The sequence below is a fragment of the Orbicella franksi genome, chromosome 1, assembly GCF_964199315.1.
Source record: "Orbicella franksi chromosome 1, jaOrbFran1.1, whole genome shotgun sequence".
Taxonomy (NCBI): Eukaryota; Metazoa; Cnidaria; class Anthozoa; order Scleractinia; family Merulinidae; genus Orbicella; species Orbicella franksi.
In genome coordinates this window covers 21,230,048-21,242,125 of record NC_138145.1, presented here as the reverse complement: position 1 = coordinate 21,242,125, position 12,078 = coordinate 21,230,048, and the positions used below count along the sequence as shown (strand labels likewise).

The following is a 12,078-nucleotide window of genomic DNA, read 5'->3' as shown; positions in this document are numbered from 1 at the left end:
AGCTACGTGTTCGAAAAGACGATAAGCCCCAAATTTACAAATTCTGTCAATCGTGTACTGTAACTCTTTTCTAGTGTTGAGCGATGATTTCGATGTTTTGACCGAACAATAACGTTTGAGGGTAAAACACGTAGATTGATCTTACCTCGGCGAGGATCTTCATGTCTTGTTCTACAGCCTGTTCTGAATACGTTTATCTTCAACCTGTATCACACTGACCCCTGGTGGCTGTATGAAAAGCATGTTAAAAGTTAGTTTGAATACTGTAAAGCAACCAACAGAAAGTACCAGTATCAAATAACAGCAAAATTTCAAATATGGCATCGACAACGTGATTGGATTTGTTATTCTGTATCAAATATACCTGAAGTACAGAGAGATGCCAACTCAGCAATTAACTCCGTAGAAACACCTAGCACCTTGTAAATTCTGCGTTCAGAGCAAAATTCAACTTTGGGGCTTGCTCATTCCACTGATTTCTCGGAGGTAGGTATTACTGTCGATTAATTCAGTATTTGGACGCAGTATTCCGACGGAGTCGAGTTAAACGGCTGACGAAAATGATGGTGCAACATTTCTGCGACACTGTTATGAGGCTTATTGATCACGTGGTTGTATACTAGAACATTCGGGGATTCCCCTTTTTGCATGCCCCCTCTCGTGCCTCGAGTCTTCGTTCCTTACTGCCCGACCGCTGGTCAAAGGGAACGAAGACGCTGGGTACGAGGGTGCATGCATCCTCGGTCGACGAATCTTATTACAGGTCTAAAATATTAATGAATCTTAACAAATGATGGGAAATGATCCTTTACGCTTTCAGACTTTGACCACTAAATAATGAAATGTAGAAAGCTGTGTTGTCTCCACGAACGTTATCGAGGTGACGTCATGATGGTATGTTGCTGAATTACCTCAAAGATGGTCAAACCAGCTTAGATCATCGTAGCTTAATAAGAAATAACGCGCAAACTACGGTGATAAACATGGCAATAAAACGCATGTTTATCACCGCAGTTTGCGTGTTATTTCTTATTGAGCTACGATGGCCAAAGAAAAAGAATATTTAGATCATCGTCTTTTGAGAAAGCTTATGCAAATTTTTCTTGACAAAGCTTATGCAAATGTTTCTTGTCAAAAACAAGACGATCCAGAATCGTCGACGAATTTTTTTGAGATAACGTAATACGCTCGACTAGGAAACTACCCTCCACCCCCTCCTAAGCAGGCGCTGTGTGGGAGACAGAATGACGAGACTTGCAAGCGACCCGTTTTTCGAATTTCGTGAAACATTATATGCATCCAGGATAAAAAAAAAAAAGACTATGCTTATAGAAAATCACGGGTTGAGACAATAATGTTACCGAAAGGCTTTCATTCTTGGAATAGCTTTTGCTCTGTGACGGATACCTTATTACATGCTTGTGCCAGGTGATCAAGTATTTAGCACTTAGCAAAGGAGGACATTTCACCGGCGTGCTTTGCGCGCCTAGTCGAACCATATTATCAACGCACCTCTCACGTGACCTTATCATTCCTGAGGTGGAGAGCGTTCCGAAGGCGATGGAGATTGTTGAAGGGAATTGCGCTCCTTTTTCGGACTCAGATATTCTCTTGTGTGGACTCCAATGTTAAATTCGCACTTAGCTTTGCAGTTAGCAAACTTGAGCGAGGACCCTGGTTTTCATGGGCTCGAAACAATCCCTTCGTGGTCGATTTCAATACCAAAAACTTAAATTCTCACTCTGTTGTTTGAGGAAAGGCTTACCGAAGTTTTTTCAAGTCTTGAACGTATTTCCCATTCAGCACCGTTCAACAATATTAACGCCGGCAAAGCTATTTATTCAGTTTGCCAGGCGAGCTCGCGTTCCAGGAACTCCCGAAAACGGTTGATATGGATACATTCTTACCCATTTTCTATCTCACTTGTGTGTGATCATGAATATTACGGGACATAACGGGTAATATATCGGTCTTTTTTAACCTAAACCCAGGGTACCACCCCGGAGGTCCAGGATTCACCAGAAGGAATCTGGGAGCTATGATTCCCGGGAGGTACTCCAAGAAAAATTGGGTGGGGGTGTGCGGCCCGCTTCCCAAAATCCTTACCCTATTTATGACCAATATCTGCGATTTTGCCTTTCCTATTTATGACCTGACCCTTAAACCAATACCCAGCTGTTTCAGTCCTGCCTTATAATTAGTTTCCTAGTTCAGATCAATGTTAACTTGCCATAAACATAATTTGTGAGGGGCTTCTGTTGACGGTCTTATCGATAATGACAAAAAAGGAGCTTCTTCTTAAAAAAAAAAAAAACATACTAGACTAGAGTGCAAAATCATGCCCTATTTATGACCAAAATGGCTAACAAAAACATACCCTTTCGGACCGCACATACCTATATAGCCCATATAAGGGAGTGCATTGATTTGCATAGCAAAGGACAATGAAGACAATTGACTGAAGGCAGAAGAGTGAAGGAGCTTTTTCTGAGAGGGCCATTTAACAAGTTTGCACAACCCAAACTACAGAAAATGTTTCACACCGGATTATATTCTGTTTACAAGCATTTTTTTTGTCATTTCAATTTGCCAAACGATAAACAAAAGAACTCTTTTTATTTTATCCATGATATTATTTAAGTTATAAAAGAGCTAACACTACATTAAGCAATTAATACTAATGACTTAGTACATCTAATTACCAATAAGTAAATTACCAAAATACAGCGCGACTACTCGCCCAGGCCACTTAGAAGGAAACTAACAAATCAAAACTAAACTGAGAACAACGGACCGGTAGCTTCTCGTGACGGCAAGTAACGGTCTGTTTGACGTGAAAACATAAACACTATGGACTCCTCTCTGTTATATGCACTCTTAAAGATTCAGTCCTTGACGGCGAATTATCATAATTATAAATCTTGCTCGAAACATTTGGCTTGATCAACATAACCGAAACCGTTGAAAAGCGTTAAAAAAATTTAGGATCGAAGCTAACCAATCAAAAATGGCTACGTTTCATGAGAGGTTCGCAACTCCTCGCACGTTTTTGATTAGATCTGTTGTTCGTATTTTTCAATGTTATTGGTGTGTCACATATACAAACCTATATTGCTTTTACTCTTTTAAGGTTTCCGGTTTCTTTGATTTATAATAAACATTTACTTTGATACATAATCATACAATACAGTTCAAATAGTGTACAAACTAGTAAATATCCCAAGATTTCAGAATAATTATGTCGTTCAATACGTTAATTGTTACGAGGGTAGACTACAAAAAAGTTAGTGTCCACAATTACGATTTGTGGTACACATTTACTTTGATGCATAATCGACCATACAGGTCAAATAGTGTATAAACTAGTATATATTCCTAGCTTTCAGACTATTATGTCATTCAAGACGTTGTAATGAGAGTATACAACAAATTTTAGATTGAGACAATGTAAAGTGTCCACTTGTACGTAAAATAGCGGAAGTAAATTCCATACATTTCCTTGCAGTTTCGACTCGGGATGTAGGATCAGTCTGTAATGGCAAGAAAGGTGTCCGTGGAAAGGTGGACAGTGATATCAAGATAGAGTTATTGATAGACCGTGCCGTTTTTTAATTATAATCCTCTAAAGCTGTAATTAAGGGTGCAGGTCAAACTGTTGTCATACGCTATGAATTAAAAGAGCTAGCGAATGGCGCGAGTGTCGTCATATGATATTCCCTGTAAGCTATTCAAAAATATGCTTCTACAATTATTCCACGAGTTCAAAATAATTTTGTCGTTCAATACGAGAGTAGACTACAAAAATTTTAGTCTGGGACAATATAAGTGTCCACAATTCCGTAAAAGCGGGAGTCCGTTATATAGCGGGAGTGATTTTAAAACACTTCCTTGTAGTTTCGACTCGGGATGCAACTTCAGTCCCTAACAGCAAGAATGGTGTCAAGACAAGAGTTTTCAGTCTGGGCTTCATCCAGGGATTTTGTAACCAGATGCATGTGCTTTGCCCAGCTTCTTTAGTTGTGTCACCATCAACTTTTTGGAATGGATTTTAGAGGATTGAAGACTCCCTAGCTGTGGTAAGTAACTGAATAATTCTTATTTCCAATGATAACCGTAAAATTCTGCTTAAACACACAGCGAGCCTATAAAAGTCAAGAACATGGCTTTTTTGGCTCTTTTGTGTAATGGTGGAAAGCTGAAATAACAGTCGCACAACAGTAGAAGTCGTGAAAAAAAGCATTCTGTCAACACAAGGGCATCATTTACGTACAGTACCGGTCAAGGGGACTGTAGCTTTACACGCACGTAAAGGGCATGTACTATACGCACCTTACACGCAAATACACTAAAATGCGTGTAATTACACGCAGTAGACGTGATATTTCGTGTAATATTACTCGCATTCGTTCAACTGGAATTCATTAAGGGCATGTAATGAGAACGAAATATTAAAAGTGCGAGTAATGAAAACAAAACATTTACCGTGTAACATTCACCGTACTGGACTGCACTGCGATACAGTTTAGTCTTTCGCCTTCTTGCCTCTGGTCATCAAACGTTTCCGATAGAATCGACCTGTTTCCTTAAACCGACTTACCGCTTTACAGTAAAAGTATTTTTTCCGTTGTAGTTCAACAAGCGGCACCAGTGACTGACAGGCGTGCTAGGATTTACTCAGATAACAGAACATAAACATATGTCGCTTTCAATTTTAAATTACAGCAATTAGTGTACTTTAAATCAATCCGAAGATTCATCAAAAATATTTCGTACTCCGAAGCGTTCGGAGTTTACCGGTGTTCAAGAGCTTTTTCCAACGTGTTTTTTACCTTTTCTCGAGAAACAACGAGGGCGCCAGCGACTGATTAACTGAGGCTTGACGGACATGAAATAACAGAAAAACACAGCATTTCGCTTGAGATTTTCAGTTAATTTTTAAACATCAGTTATCCTTCTATAAGTTTAAAAAGCATTTGAAGATTCGTCATTAATAGTACCCAGACTGAAGCAAATGTTTTCTATCTGAAAACATAATGTTTTGATCTGATAAAAATGAAATTCGATCTGTTTCTTGATTAGCGTTGCCTAGCACGTGACCAACATATACCCAGGCGAAAATCCTGTACAATGTGAAAGTTGTTTGTTGTTACTACTTCATTTTATTGCACACGCGTATACATATACAGACATGCGACGATCTGTTCACCAGCTGAACCCACAGATGAAAATCCCAATGTTTTTCTTGAATCTAGCTTATCAGTAGTCAAATGTATTGTAATTTAAGCACAGGCAGCCCAAGCTCTCTCTCTGAACCACGCAAGCAACACAACATGACATCGAATTATAAGGGTTTATATGGAATTTTCTACAAGATAAATAGTAATAATAACAATAATAATAATAATAATGATAATAATAATAATAATAATATTAATAATAACGAATATTAATATCATGAATAAGATATCCATGGAGGTAGTTAAAAGTGAAAATTCTCAATAAAAATGGCTTACCTTATTCCATACGTGTGTTATTTGCTCCTTGTGTGGTTATTTTACCTATTGAACTTGATTTAAGCGACTTTTTTGAATTCTGGTTTTCCCTTCATAAAGAGAGGACAAGAAGGGAGTTAGTTCTTGGAACATTCAAATTTCACCGCTAACTAAAATAGTAAAGCTGATTGAACAATGGTGAGTTATTCCTCAAACTAGTCTATATTCAGAGCAAAGACTAATTCGAAACAGAAAGTACTATTAAGAAAACAAAGAGAAATTGAAAAATGACAACGTGAGACTTCGCAGAATATTGACGTTAGAACGGGAGAAGGAAGGATAGCAGGGTTTGGAACGTTCTCCCCATCTCAGGCCCCCCATTTCCGACCCCCCCATCTCAGACCCACCATCTCAGGCCCCCATCTCAAGCCACCATCTCAGGCCCCCCACCTCAGACCCTCCATCTCAGACCCCCCATCTCAGTCCCCAAGCCCCCCATCTCAGACCCCCCACCTCAGACCCTCCACCTCAGACCCCACGCGTTTTTGCGTGAGACTACAATATCAGGCCCCGAACATGACACCTACAATCTCATACCCCACGCTTTTCGTGTGAGACTACAATATCAGGCCCCGAACATGACACCTACAATCTCAGACCCCACGCTTTTCTTGCAAGACTACAATATCAGGCCCCGAACATGACACCTACAATCTCAGACCCCACGCTTTTCGTGCGAGCTTACAATATCAGGCCCCGACAATGTCAGACCCCACGTTTTTCGCGCGAGACTACAATATCAGTCCCCGAACATGACACCCACAATTTCAGACCCCACGCTTTTCGTGCGAGCTTACAATATCAGGCCCCGACAATGTCAGACACCACGCTTTTCGCGCGAGACTACAATATCAGGCCCCGAACATGACACCTACAATCTCAGACCCCACGCTTTTCGTGCGCGACTACAACAATGATCAGAAACCCTCGAACCTTCGCCAAAGATTCATTTTTCTGGCAATCTCTCAGCCACGCACATTTATGAGTCGACATACCAGCCTCCTGAACGGGTTTATTTATTTGATTGAGGAGAGGCCAAAAGTGAAACTTCATTTTAAAATTTCAGTCAACGACATGTATTTACGTGGAATAAATTGGTCATTTAATGGAAGTCCATACCCTCTGGTTGCAAGTAGACGACTTATTTTCACCTATGCGACATTGCTTAAACCGGTATTTGAAAATAGTGAAAGAGGCCTTCCAGTGCTGTCGATGAATATAACTATAAAAATTTCGGGCGTGAAATTATACAAATATCTCAATAAAGAAATGCTATAAAATCACCTTACGCTTGATCTTTATAAACGTGTTATACACTTCTCGTCGGTCTACCTTATTGCATAGAAAAGCTTCGGTACATTAAACGAGTAATATGCGAGTGTGAGAATTGCGTGACTACATGAAGCAATCGGATAATAACTTCTGAGACGGACATGATACCAATCCGTCAGTGAAGTCCGCTAATAAACAAAGGCATTTTGAGGTCAACAAAAATTTCAAGACGCTGGTTGCGTGACTTGAAACAAAGTGATGCATATAATTATCTTAGAACGTTTTGGGACGGATGCTTGCTTCAAAAATATATTTTAAAAGTATTTATAATTTATATATTTCCTAACAAAATAATACCAGAATACGGTAATAAGAAACGCGATGCTGTGAAGTCTATAGGCTAGAAAGGAAGTTGCAACAATGGCGACTTTCTCTTCCAGTGAACTTGCAGTTTGTTATTCGTAATAGCCATATTCCATAACAATTTCAGTACATTACTGAAGAATTACTGCATTACTTAGCACAACAGTTAACATAAAGTTAAACCCGACACATGAAACAGTCAAACCCGACTGATATGATCGGGGTCTGATATGGTACGTTAGGGTCTGATATGGTAGGTCGGGGTCTCGTATTGTATGTTGGGGTCTGATATGGGGGGCCTGATATGGTAGGTCACGTTCCAACTCTAATAGGAAGGAAGACTCGTGGCTGAACGCACCAAAAACGGAAATTATGGTCATAAAAGACCGACTGAGTTTTAGCAGCAAGATTACAGCAGCAGCTAATGCTCACCTTATGGATTCTCTTTTAGATATTTGGCTGAAGAATAACCATATTACCGTGGATACAATAATATTTTGTTTTAGAGCCAGCTTGAGTTACATTCAACTTCTTCGCGATGTACAAATCCAGCCACGTTTATAATTTACCCGGGATAATTTACGGGCTGCATATCGTCATCTCGCGCATTATTTCCTTTGCAATCTGCTTGTGTCTGGGATCTTTCACGAGTTGCAGTTTCCAAACTTATTTCTCAACGGCGTTAATCCACGAAGGAGTAAAGACTATTCCGTCATTAAAACTGCTAGAGAGGGCATTTAAATTTGAGTAAACAGCTCGAAAACGTACAGTTTTGCAAGTGGAAAAACAAAATTAAGAAGTTGAAATTAAAAAAAAAGAAGTAATCATCTTTCTAAAGAAGCTATCCTTCATTTAATTCAAAAGGTACTGCTCACTTCTAAAACAAAAACAAAATTACACCCGATCACTCTCCATGCAGAATTCTGTGGCAACTAAGTACATGCTAAAATTGGACCTGAGTGAATAAACCAATCAAATGGAAGTATTAGTGGCCCGTTGGGATTTCTGATTGGCGGGCTGAACACCTCAGCCCCTCTATATAGGCTCGCTCTGTGTTTAAATAAGACCTGGGTTTACACAAGGGTTTTTGCGTGGTATGTCTCCACAGTATTGTTGTGACATCAATGCTGCTGATGCACGAAACAAAACAATGTGCAGGCCCTCCTTTTTTTCTCCATTTCATTGTTCTTCAACAGTGGACTGTTCATGTCATATTGCACTCCTACCTCCTCGTAATGGCCACTCTTCTACAATACAACTTTGTCTATAGACTTTATTAATATGTGGTGTAAGGGATGACGCTAGAATAGGGACATAAGAAAGTCGTTTTGTGACTTTTTTAGAAAACCTAGAAGCCATCTTTACATCGTCCAGGAATTTGAGTTGAGCATTTTGGTGACTTCAACTTGTTTTTGGCATTTTTACAGCAACTGCATACTGACATGGAAATCAGCACTCGTCTTCTCACCAAGGGGAGTTTCAAGGGTGAAGATAAATGGTACAGTTTGGGACTTTGTGACTGTCCAATGTGGTCTTCGATAGGTTTCGTGCTTTTGTTACAACTTTTGTGGCCAATGATGTATTCTATATTTGCTACTCTTGAGCATTAATGATGATAAGTATCCCCACATTGCCTGAGGCCACATTATTGAGACTAGGGTGTAAGCATCCGGTGTGAAGTATTTCTCAGATATCCACTAACAGTAATTTTTGATTTGCAATAGAGTGCGTTCATGTGACGTCATCAAATTCTCAAATCCAAAACTAAAGAGCCACGAAAGGTTTTATCCTCATCAGACATAAGAGGTACTAAATTTGTTTCTGCATGTTTACAAATTTCCAGCTCAATAACGTCCTTCGTTTGGAAACCAGCGCATTTTGAGTTTCGGAGTTATGGGGGTGTGTGACATAAAGCTAAGATCGCATTTGTCGAAAAATATACACTTATCTCGTGATTTTTAGCCATTTTAGGAGTTAAAGTGCTAGTATAAGGAAAAGTGCTTGTGTAAATGTTTTTTGGTTAGGTTCAGATAATCAGTCGACTAGATTAGCCAATATGAACTTTGTGAGTTCCAGATGTTTACACTATTTTTCGGCCACCATATTGGAGGACTAAGGAGGTCTGTAAGGTCCACCAACAGGGCAGCTCCATACTAGGCTCTATAATTTTGCGTGGAACATTTCATCAAATATCTCGACTTTGGGACAAAGCACACGTCTTAAACTTGGAAAATTGTCTTCTTTATTATGGTCTATAATGTCAGTGACAATTTCTTGACTTAATCTACTGAATGGTTTTTGATTTTATTTTTTGTCTGATAATGAACACACTTTATAGCAATGTGGTCAACTTGTGAGTGGGTTCCAGTTAGATCAAAGTTTAAATCGAAATAATTAGAGGCTCTTGCTGACTTGTTTGAATTGACTTTACAAACCCATTTAGACAATACAGTTGTCTGGGTTTTTTTTTTCTCAATATTGATGAGCCTTTTTTATCTTGAAGGTGTATATACATTTGCGTGTAATTCCATGTGCTTGCCAACTGTTAATCAGGTAATTAACATCTTGCATGTTACAAAATATTGTACAAGTCTAGAATATAATGTAGTCACGAGCCCTTTTGGTAAAGCTGTAAACTTTGCCTCTCAGTAAATCACTGAGAATAACTATTAATTTTATAAAGCATAGATGCCACCTGTCGTGTTCACTGTACATTTGAAAGCCAGTAATGATTTAACATATTCAGTCATAGTCCACTGAGTAATTTACTTTGAAGACAAATTCAATCCAGAGGCTTTCACTTGATCCTTTACCATTGCCACAAGTTCAAGCTAAGTATGTAATACTAACATTATATTTTTTCTCTTTTATTTTTCATTTAGGTACATGTTGTGTTCCAGAAGAACAACTTCGCAAGTCTTTGTTAATCTGAAAGCAATGAAACTTGAATGAACTGGACATAAATTAAAAAATAAATAAATATATATAAAAAAAAGTCTCGGTAGTCATTCCTTTAATTTGTCTATTTAAATAATGTAACACCCTTCACTTTCAATGGTGGCATTTCTTTCATTCACTGTTTTTTGTCACGCCCCAAGAGTGAGTATCACATACTAAAAGTATTTTTCCCATTACAGACCACGCGATAAAAATTATTTATTCATATGCACACGACTATTTGAAAATTTGAAAGCTGCAAGAATTCTCGAGAATTTCATCACATGGCATGAATTGGGGCAACAAATCGCCCAATCGAAAAAGGTCTATTGGCAGGAGGTAACATAACATGAAAAGGATCGTGAAAGGTCTTGATTTTCCAAACATTATTTCAGTTCTAAATAATATTTTATTTAATATTTAATGCATAGAAAATTTTAATGATTGTTGGCTCTCAACATTTTGTGCTTTTAGAAAGAAAACCTGGTAGCATGTACTGTAAACTGATAATGTTTGCTTCACCAGCTAGGCCATTGTCAAAAATTAACCATGTACATATTTCATATCTGGTGTTAATATTGATGAAGCACAATTTAATAGTTTGTTCCATCTTCATCACAGGTGATATCAAAATGTGGTAAGAACAAAAAAGGGGCACATAAGTCATAAGACAAGTGTGTAGCTTGTGTTCTTACCGCACTTTGACATCTGTAATCTAATACTGAACAGATGCATGGCAACATGGAATCTATCTGTTATATATACTAAAGAATCAAAACAATGTGAATGACTTAATAAGTAAGACCCAATGAAAACGTGAGAATAATTTTACTACTTATATAAACAATATTGTCCAGTGTCACTTGGACGATGTTTATACCATCTCCATTTTTGTCGTGTATTTAATATTCAAAATCTTGGTTATCCTTACTCTTGATTTTTTTCCTTCTTTTTTCCAACATGTTATTATTGCTTAAAACACAGTTACAAGAGCAATACAAACAATAACATAGTTAAATTACACTAACACTTACACTACCCACTAATGCTAATTACGAATTTACATTACATTACACTACATTACACTACATTACACTACATTACACTACATTACACTACATTACACTACATTACGCTACATTACGCTACATTACGCTACATTACGCTACATTACGCTACACTACATTACACTACATTACACTACATTACACTACATTACACTACATTACACTACATTACACTACATTACACTACATTACACTACATTACACTGCATTACCCTGCATTACACTGCATTACACTGCATTACACTGCATTACACTGCATTACACTGCATTACACTACATTACACTGCATTACACTACATTACATTACACTACATTACATTACATGCACAGTCAGCTAGATCTAATTAAGGGTATGGTTGATAATAACAAGACGCACGGCTGCGTGAACTCGGGCTTTCAATATCGCACATCTGGAGTTATCTTTAGGGGACTGCCATATTGCGATTGTCACTGTTGTCATGCAATTTCGTCATTGCTAGTCATGAATAATTCTACTTGTGTTTGTTTTTGTCTGCTGAGTGTAATGAATGTTGTTATGGTACTAGAAAACAATCAAAATAATATATTACCATATAGGAGTAGGCTCCTACAAATGCCAAAGGTTGAAATTCAAGGACTTTTCAATTACTTTGAAGGCCAAGTTTTAGATAATTGAAGGACCGCTTTTGGAATGGTTTGCATAAGCAATTTTATAATTATTTGATATTATTTCTCAGCTTTTCCATGAAAGTACTGTAATTTTCAACTTGAAAATTGCTTAAGGAAAAGCATTGCTAAAATCAAGCCCTAGTCCTCAAATTGAAGTACTTTCAAGGCCTTGAATTTTGTTTATTTTTAAATTCCAGCATCTTCAAGGACTTTCAAGGCTTTTACAAACCCTGTGTAGG

The 12,078-nt window shown here is 38.0% G+C and overlaps 1 non-coding gene across 1 annotated transcript; it reads left to right on the top strand.

The window, feature by feature from the left end:
* Positions 1 to 8,756: 8,756 nt before the first annotated feature.
* Positions 8,757 to 8,829, top strand: LOC145466441 (small nucleolar RNA SNORD24). The gene has a single exon (XR_014041893.1). It is a non-coding gene; the product is annotated as a small nucleolar RNA SNORD24 (small nucleolar RNA).
* The last annotated feature ends 3,249 nt before the right edge of the window (positions 8,830 to 12,078 follow it).